Here is a 10,378-nt window from a genome sequence, read left to right as displayed (position 1 = left end):
AATATATATTATACATTTATTTTTTATATTAACTATTTAGTGACAGTAAATAATATATAGATATTAGACATTAGTAATATAGACATATTAGATTAGGGTCCTCACTATTATCTAACAATTAACTACAACTTTTGCCTCAATAAAGTCCTAATTGCTGCTTATTAATAGTTAGTAAGGTGGTTGTTAAAGGGATAGTTCACACAAAACTTACTCACCCTCAAGTTGTTCCAAACCTGAATGAGTTTCTTGTCTTCTGTTGAACACAAAAGAAGATATTTTAAAGAATGTTGGTAATCAAAGAGTTGATTAAGTGACGTAGAATATGCTCATGCCGAATAAAGCATTAATACAGTATGTGTTAAGTACTAATAAACAGCCAATATCCTTGTAATATGCATACTAATAAGCATTGGGGGGGGAAGTGTTACCAGAAAGATTTTTTTAAAATTATTCCACTAAGCTTGGTTGATATTTAGCTCTGTACTTGTTTCTGTGAGTATGTTGAAGGTCTGTATAAGTTGCTCATTAGCTGTACACATAACCAGGTATCCATTTCAGGGACCCGGCCGGCACCTAAACTCACTCTAAAACTAAATGAGCAGCTCAGGAAACACTGTGGCCTTGGCTAGCCGTGTCCTGCCCCGCAGCTACATTATTGAGCCATGCTAATAACCTGCCTTCACTCATTTAAACCAACTTTAACACAATTTTACCAACTTTACACACACACTCCTTCCACATTTGAAATAGACCGCCTCTCTCTCTCTCAAGGCTGTTTCAGCGCTGGTTGCACGTGTTTGCACAGATTTTAATAAGCACAGGAGAGAGGTGTTTAAAGGCGAAGTGAGGCAGCAGCCATACCGTTAGCAGCGCCGCGTTGTTGTTGACTTAAACAAACCCTCCGCGAGATCTGGAGCTTGCCGCACACACAGCTTTACTACTGTTAATTGGTCATTAAAGGTAGTAGTTTGCGGGCCTCACTAAATCTTTAAACAGACCATGAAAAAACAGTTGAGGCTTGCAACTACAGGCCTGGGGAAACGGAGTGATAACAGGCATGCTTTTGATCAGTTCCTCAGAATTAGACTGTCTGTTGATATTTTTTTCATTCTACAATTATAAACATCTTTGAAAAGATTAAAATAATGTTTTTATCAGAGTTTTGTAGTTTGTACATGCAACATGAAACCAGATTTCATTAATTAAATAATTAACTAACCACATGGTAGCAGTCACTGTAATTCATCTATTAAATTTAATGATGCACACCATGCATGAGGCTGGGCAAAGTCTCTGGTGGATGCAGGTTATCGCCCACAGCTATTGAGCAGAGTTTGGGAATAACATAGCCTTTTAGAAAAAGCACCTAGCAGAATTTTTTTAAGATTCATTGAGCTTGCAATGGCTTTTTTTTTTTTTTTTTTTTAAGACATCATCAAAGAATACATCCAAATCCCACCTGAACTCCAGTTTCCACAGTCCAGAAGGGGCTATCTTTTAAAGAATATTTTTATATAAGCATCAGGGTTGATGTGCAGGCATCCTAGGCAAGAACACTCTGTGGCGGACAGGGAGCAATTCCTGAACCTGCTGATCTCCAGGAAAAGTCTGATGTCACAGGTTTATTATGCAGAATCTGCTCTCTGAAGAGCAGTACGACAGATTTGTGGTCCCACTCCTGAAAAAGAAGTTTTTAAGGCTGTGTTAAACCAAATCTTTTAAAAAATGTCTGCTTATTTGCAAAAACACTTACGTTTGAGACGTATTGTCAATTTTAATAATACTTCAAAGAAGTATTGTGTGTGTGTGTGTGTGTGTGTGTGTGTGTGTGTGTGTGTGTGTGTGTGTGTGTGTGTGTGTGTGTGTGTGTGTGTGTGTGTGTGTGTGTGTGTGTGTGTGTGTGTGTGTGTGTGTGAGTGTGTGATTTATGAGGACACAAATTTGTATAATGACATGTATTACACTGGTATTACAACTTAAACATGGTTTATGAGGACATTTCATGAGTCCTCGTAATTCAAATAGCTTAAAAAACTGTGTTTTATTAAAAATGTAAAAATGCAGATTGTTTCCTGTGATGGGTAGGTTTAGGGATAGGGGCAGTGTAAGGGGATAGAATATACAGTTTGTACAGTATAAAAACCATTACGCCTATGGAGAGTCCTCATAATGTAGTTGCACCAACATATATATTAATATTATATAATTATATTACACACATAGAACATGTCGTTTGAAATCAAGTATCCTTTCAGGAACCTCTTTCTTAACAGAGGACGTCATCAGTTTCTATCCAACATGACTGCAGCACTCTCAGATATTGAAATATAGACCACACATTTATCTCATTTATAAGTCAGTCAAAACAACACCTCTGTCAATTTATCTTTCAAGCCTGAAACGAGAGGCTTCTGATGTCAGGGGCTTCATTAGGGAAGGAAGAGCAGATAAATTTAAAGATAACAGCTGTCGTTCAAGTATGCGCACACACACACACGGGCTCCCAAAGAGTAATGATTTTGTTATACTTGCATGACTTCTCTTTTATTGATTTCAGTCATGATATCACCCCCTGCACTGGGATCCTTTTCACCCAGCGCCCTGCTCTGTCCTGTGTGGCTGCACATATGTGCAAAATACCAGCAGTTGGTGTCCACACAGTACGTATGGATGTGTGTGAGTGGGAGAGAGAGGGAAAGAGAGAGAAAGCCAGTGTTAGGGTGCGTGGGTAAATATGTCAGGGGGTCGCTTGGTCTCCGTGACATCTGTGGGAGCCGGGACTCATTGTTGGGGTATCAGTTCAGCCCGTCAATAATGAGGCAGTAGAGTGTGAAGAGAAGGGCGTGACCGAGTCCCCTCGCGCATACACACACACACGCAGACACACACACGCATAAACACACATTCTAACCCCGATCGCTGACCCTTCTGTCAACCCCCTCCCTGCTTTCTCTCTCTCCTGCCGTCTGTGCCCCTGCACCCCAGCCGTTCCCTTTTCAGCCGCTCTCCCTCATTGCCCCCTTCCGTCCCTCTATTGTCTCAGTTGGGGATAAACAGGGCGACTCGACCCTCGCATGTGCTGCAGACGGAGGCCCTGTTCTGTGATCAGCACTAAACTCACCTTGAACTGAATCACTTGGGTTCTGAAACCTGATTGTTTAAATGGAACCATGTATCGTGAATTTGAGCTGCTTCTATTTTACCTGACCTTTAAAAATTACTTTCATTAGTGTAACCCCATATAGGCAGGCTGATTTAGTCATATTAAATAATATATTTGACTTGGGGAGAAAAAAAAAGATTATATAGACATTGCTTACCAAATAAACAAATAAGGTGGAAGAGGCCGGGGAGTGTTGTAACACCAATGTCCTAAGTCTTAAGATGTACGTCTATATATATTCTTTTTAATTTAATTTTTTAAATTTAATTTGTAATCATTTGGATCATCTGCATTAGCAGATTCTCTTGTTTATAACATCCACACAAGCTTTTCATTTACATGTAAATAAAATAAAATAAATAATGGGATGTTTGTAACACTTGCAAATGTACTGGACCCATAAAGATTTCAAAGAAAAAAAATATGCAAATGTTTCCAATATGTTTATCCTTTTAAATAAAAAAATACATTGGAAATAATTATTTTGAACAAGTACATTTCATTACCAGAGTAAATTCTTGCACAAATTTTAAAATGTGCATGAATTTATTTCAGGCCGCCATTGTAATCAGGCCGCCATTGTAAATAAGAACTTGTTCTTAATGACTTGCCTGTAAAAATAAAGGTTTAATAAAAATGTATTGTTCCAATCTACCATGGTAGTGAGGTAGGTTGTAACATCAGCACTTTGTACTTGACATTAATTTATACTTTTTAGGAATAAGCTGAGTTTCTAAACTACACTTTACATGTTTAGCAGACAAATAATGGCAGATTATATAAAAGTTTGAGACACATGACACAATAAAACACAGCTACAGAAGTTGAAACAAAATGTGTTACAACACTCCCTTGTCTGCACTATTTTTAGGTTATGTGACAAAACATTTTCATAGAATAGCAATTTGCAGATACGTTTTTCATAAAAACCTAAATGGCTTTTATTTGTTAAGTATAAAACTCCTCAGCATAATTCAATTGATTCAGAAACTCTATAAAATAATAAAATGTATGTCCAAATTAAAGTTTGGCTAATCACCATTATCCACACCACTTTTGCATGACTTCTAACTTGTTGTACATACCTGTAGCGTGTGAATGGATCTTGAATTATGTCTTTTTAAAAGTACTCCACATCGAGAGATGCAAATCTGAATATATTTGGGGCTGTCTCTGAATGGAGTGCATGTAAATTGAACGCATAATCGTTCTTCACAGACTGACTGAGAGTCAATGGGATTTCAGCTGTGCTGCTTGCCAAGGTTCTGACTGCCATCTACAGGCTGTTTTTATGATTGCAGCCATCTTTAAAATTAAAAAGAAAAAGAAGCACTACGTCAAATGCGCTCTTCTTTTTGGAATTAAAAAAAAAAAAGGTCCTTTGAGATGCATTATGACATTTGATCTAGGATAATGAATATTTGCAAAGTCATCATGAATAATATGACAGTGCATGATATAACGTGCACAACAAGATTTTACTTTTATAAGAGAAGTTTTCGTTTAATTAGCTATATCGTAGGCCTACTTGTTCCGTCACGTATCTTTCAAAAGGCGGCAACACAATAAAAGTTGCAAAGAATGAGCTCAGGAGAATGAGGGAAGCTCAAAGAGTGTCCCTGATATTATACTAGTTATAAATATAATAAGCCGGGTTGAATTGAGTTATACTGGAGCCTGAGGGTTTGCTGGGATGAAGCAGTGGCTACTTAACAACTGGGAGAGAAGAGAATATGAAAACAATACAATTATTTCTCTCAATAAACTACATGATGCAGTCTGCACGCACAAGTCCAAGAACTATGTTTTAAAAAGTAAATTTGATTCTAGTTATGTTGGCCTAGGTATATTTTCCACAGTGTTAGAAGAAGATCAAATGTTTACAAGGATTTCAGGATTTCGGAACACAAATTAGGCTATCTTTTAACGTGCCTAGCTAATCATCAAAAATCTTAAAGACATTTTAGACTGAAGTTTTTACTATGTGCTTATGATGTGTAAAATGTAATAAAGTGATAAATGCTAATGAGATACAGTGATGTGGTTTTTGTTGCTATGGTAACATCGCGAGAAGGTGGTTTTGCTAAACATGTTCGCGAATTTGTTGATGAAATGTTGTTTAAAAACGCTGTACAAGACTAAAATAATTGTAAAACAAATATAGAATATGACACCTCAACCTTTTGTTTTGTTCATCTTGAAAACACTAAGATATTTTAAATTAAATCTGAGAGATTCTTGTCCCTCCGTTGACAGTCCATGTAACTACTTTGCCGCTTCAAAAAGTTCATAAACAGATTGTAAAACTATTCCAAATGAATCGAGTGGTTTAATCCAATTTTTTTTAAAGAGATTTGATCGCTTTATATGATGAACAGGTTGAATTTAGGCTTTTATTCACATAAACATCGATGCTGATGCTCACACGTAGCCTGTAACACACAAGAATGAACCTCATTGGTTCTTGCGGAAGCTCAAACGTGCTGCGTAACACACAAGAGTGAACCTCATTGGTTCTCACACATCAAGCAAGCATGCGTGAGCTTCTGTTTACTACAACTGTTGTGTGCATTGAATGTTTACATGAAACAAGTGGTAGTTGTGTGGACTGTCAAAAGAGGGGCAGTTATCTCTCAGATTTCATTCAAATATCTTAATGTGTGTTTCGAAGATGAATGAAAGCCGTACAGGTTTGGAATGACATGAGGGTGCGTAAATGATGACAGAATTTTCATTGGGTGAACTCATCCTTTAAGATATCTTGTAATTACAGTCACGACATGGCGTGAACACAGCATAGCCTCGTTGTTTTTGTTTGTACATGGCCTTAGCGAGCAGGGTGCGCGGATGTATGGAAATACATAGGTTGACAGGCAGGACATCCTATCAATCAGACCGAATGCAATCATTGGATGAATATTTTTTGGTCCTGAAACTTCCACAGTAGATATTTTACCACTTCATATTTAGACCACTTCTATTATTGATTGCTATCAGGATGTGAAAAGAGTTTCAACCATACAAAGTATGTATTAAAAACATTGCCTTTAATTAGGGGATTTAACTTCTTCCAAACTCCCCGTAATTCAGATCCAGATTTTCCACACATCGTTGTTCCCCGGAATCAATTGAGGGAAACAATTCTATTGAATTACAATGCCTGTCTGTTATACCTTTACTCTGTTATTGAAAGCTGCCTAACTATTGATAGGCTACAATATTTCCATTTCCCACGTGCATGTTGTTTTACAAATACAATTAGACATTTCTGTGTCTATTCAGTCTATTGTGTTACGCTCTTTTTATTAAAACATGTACTATGATTACAGACTGTGAATTAAGCAGCAGTGTCATATTCTGCCTCCCCCTGCTCCAGATCAGCTCTCATACAATCTTGCTTGCCTAGAGTGGTTTTCTCAATAATGTATTAAACTGCGTGTTTATTATTTACTGTTTACACAAGCTGTGTTGGAGTGACAAGCTCAGTCTGTATGAGCGCAGTGAGGCTCACGGAGACGCGCTACACGCTCCAGCGAAGCCAAAGCTGCTGGACTGCAACATGAAAGACATCTCGCTTCATACGAGCTGTTCTACACGCACCCCTAGGTTGTCAAAGAAAGAAAAAATGGGGCTAAACATGGGGGTGTTGAGTATTGATATTAATATTAATGGAGTAAGGTGAAAAGTGACCAGTGAGTCTTTTTATGATTATTTTTATGCCTCAAGTTATAAAGTATAATGTATCACAAATGTGGGAGATAAAAAGTTTCCTAGATGCACTACATCAAGACTCCCTTGACAGTCTTCACAAGAGCAACACTGTGAATTTTGAAGCAAACTACTTCTATTTATACAGGATGACATTGTAGGTGTTGTATCACTGTTCATCTCTATAACGCAAAGACAACAGAAAATCTGCATCTAAAATGGCCTGTATTGCATTAACAGTTTTATGTTTAATTGTGTAATGTTGTTAAAATGTATTAATGCTTTAAATATGAAATTTTCAATAAAAACATGAAAATATTAAATGATGTGTTAATACAAAATATAAACTTGTGGAAACAACAAGTTGCAAAGTTAATTCATTTACACAGAAGCAAAATGGGCATCAGGTCAAGTTGTAATATATGTAGTTGTAATATTTTAGTGTGGCTTTTGCGCGTTATTTTTCGAGTCTTCACACAGAATTTTGGAAACAAAACTGAAACTGCACTTGCGCTAATATTAATTGTAAAAACATGTGGTCATACGCATATCAAAGATCTTGCATACTTAATAATTACATGCCATTCTCTTTTTTTTTACCTATCTTGTTTCTACAAATGTGATTAAAAAGAATATTTGTTTTATAGATGGATTAGAGCTCAATGCATAAGAGTGTAAGAAATTATCTCAATGTATGTTTTAAATGCTCATTATCATCTTGTGTGTTGCTCCAGTTTCATAGAAACTCCAAATGAACACACAAACAACGAAACACTAAATAAACACACACACACACACACAAACAAACATGCAATTTTCCAAACTATAAAACGAGGGACATCAAATGCAGCTATTTGTTTGAGGCCTGTTGTCGGGGGAATAGGCTACACGACTGCCTGGCTTCATTAGAATTCCTTTCAAGTTGTGGAGTGCGGCCTCCCTGTGTTCATCTCTCTATATCCCCTGACCCTGACGATGCATCTCCATGGGGCTAAAGAAAGGGCGGGGCATGCGCGCACACACACACACACACACACACACACACACACACACACACACACACACACACACACACACACACAGTAACGTTCTCCTCCTTCTAAACACTGTCACCCCATCCGCATCATCCTCCCAGGGAACGACAGAGAGTTCCACCTTCACTCATAGTCTGGGGAATGTGGGATTGTGAAGTGAAACTGGCAGAAGAAGACATGTACACAGTGACTGTGGTAGCCTATTTTGCAAAACAATTAAAAAATGAGAATAGAACGAATGCAGGTAGTCAGGTTGATTATCCCAATCTTAACAGCCACAATTATTTGAAGACCCTGAAGTGAGGTGCCGTTTACACAACACTTTTCAACAAAAGACGTTTTAGACGTTCATTTAAATGCGTATTATGCGTTTAGTCTTTGGGCGTGTAGTGTTTCTTTATAAAATGACATTGCCAACTACTGGTCTGGCAGCATAATGCAGCGTTGTTAATTGTTTTGCAGATCCGTGTGAAAGGGGATTGTTTTGACAACATTGTCGTCTGTACACGAAAAACGCAAGTTAAAACTTTTCCTTTTTTACTACATCGTTGTCATGTAAATGACATTGTAAAAGGCAGATAATACGTTTGTTTGTCCCACTTACACTATCGTTCAAAAGTTTTGGGGTTGGAAAAAAAACACAATATTGAATGAAATATATTTACAATTAAAAAAAAAACAGTTTTCTATTTTAATATATGTATGTTAAATGTAATTTATTTCTGTGATGGCAACGCTGACTTTTTTTTGAAACCATGATACATTTTTCAGGATTTTTGGATGACCATAAAGTTCAAAAGAACAGTGTTTGTATCAAAAAGAAATCTTTAATGTCTTTACTGTCTTTTATGATCAATTATATGCATTCTTTCTAAATAACAGTATTAAATTATTTCAAATAAAATAAAAATTTTGAACAGTATATAATTTGTATAGCATTAGTATTGTAACTTTATAATTAAAGTATAGCATTTCAAATACATTTTAATGCTTTTTATTTGTTTAAATGGTATACCACTATTCTAACACAGTCAGCAAGGAGTAGAATTTAAAAGAGAATGTAATACACCTAATCATTAAATAACTTATATTATTTATGGTATATTCTTGATTTGTCATCAGGTGTAGATACTACAGATAAAACACAGACAGGGTTGCTTTAGCAGACAGAAGGCCTGTTGCATTTGCAAAGGAACTCCTCATATTCAACATCAATATTTAAATCACAGATCATAAAGTTACTGATATTTGTAATAGACAAATGTACCTTGATCTGGGACCAGGACTAATCTGGGACTAATCACTAGTGTTACAACCATCCCCATTCTCTTCTAATTATCTAATAATTGATTTATGGTCAGTCACATATAGCTAAATTCAGCATACGGATAAAATCTAAAAAACATTTGAAGCTGCCATTGTATGTCTTTTTTTGTCACAATTAAAAGGTGTTTTATCAACCATGAGTGAACATATTTTGATGTGTTCTGAATCTCTGCAAAAACTCAAATGAACCAACTCCCAGCTAACTAAGAGGTAAATTACCCACATGATCTTAATTGTTCAGTGATAAAGAACAAGAGGCCACAGTCATTCAGGACATTTTAGGAGGGGGTTTGTGCAAGGTAGCCTTTGGCAGGAGTCGCCGGATGGTCAGTGGTGGGTGCCAGGCCACGTGGGGTGAGGAGGATAAAGAAGAGGAGGGGGTTGAGGAAGGAGCCTGGGCCGCCCGTCACACCCCACTGCCTGTCTGACGGGCCAGGGGCCAGACTGACACCCATAGAGAGTGGGAGGGGGAGAGAGAAAGTGAGAGAGAGAGAGTAAAAGTCTCCGTGCCCGACATTGCACACAGTGCCAAAGTGGCCCGAGGGCAGCTGCTCAGTGGGTGTGTTAGCGGTACAGCAGCCCTTGTGCGGTGCAATCACGAAGAAATTAAAATAGCCAAAAAACAGATTTGATATGCCAAAAATGTAAGCTATAATAACCGATAAAGATACCATAATCTGTTTTCTTTATTGATTCAAATGCATGATGTTAGTTTGCAAGTACCTAAGTTTTAATAAATAAATAAATAAATAGATAGTTAATTTAATTCATAATTTACTCACCTTCATGTTGTTCCAAACTTATTTGATTTTCTTTGATCTGTGGAATACAAAAAGGGGCATTTAGCAGGATGTTTGGAGCAGAAAGTTCCAAAAATGACAAAAGGCACCATAAAAGTACAAATTTGACTTTTACAGATTACACTATGTTCGGAGTCTTCTGAAGCCATGTAATTGCTTTGTGTGAGAAAAAGACCTCAAATTTAAGCCATTAAAGTGGCTCACAAATCGTATTCAGGTTTGCATATGCTTATCATATGACTTCAGAAGACTATAAAATATATGAGTCTTATAACCGAATTAAAAAAGAAAAAATGAGAGTGAATACATTTAAATTTAATTTTAAAAGATCAGCATGTTGTTACTCA

At 36.8% G+C, this 10,378-nt stretch overlaps 1 long non-coding RNA gene across 1 annotated transcript; it reads right to left on the bottom strand.

The window, feature by feature from the left end:
* Nucleotides 1–214: 214 nt before the first annotated feature.
* Nucleotides 215–10,051, bottom strand: LOC307005826. The gene is made up of 3 exons (XR_013799336.1): nucleotides 10,014–10,051; nucleotides 1,460–1,678; nucleotides 215–253 (listed from the first exon to the last, which is right to left on the bottom strand). It is a non-coding gene; the product is annotated as an uncharacterized lncRNA (long non-coding RNA).
* Nucleotides 10,052–10,378: the final 327 nt, after the last annotated feature.

This window comes from Phoxinus phoxinus (assembly GCF_949152265.1).
Source record: "Phoxinus phoxinus genome assembly, chromosome: 10".
Taxonomy (NCBI): Eukaryota; Metazoa; Chordata; class Actinopteri; order Cypriniformes; family Leuciscidae; genus Phoxinus; species Phoxinus phoxinus.
This window is presented reverse-complemented; position numbering and strand designations above follow the sequence as displayed.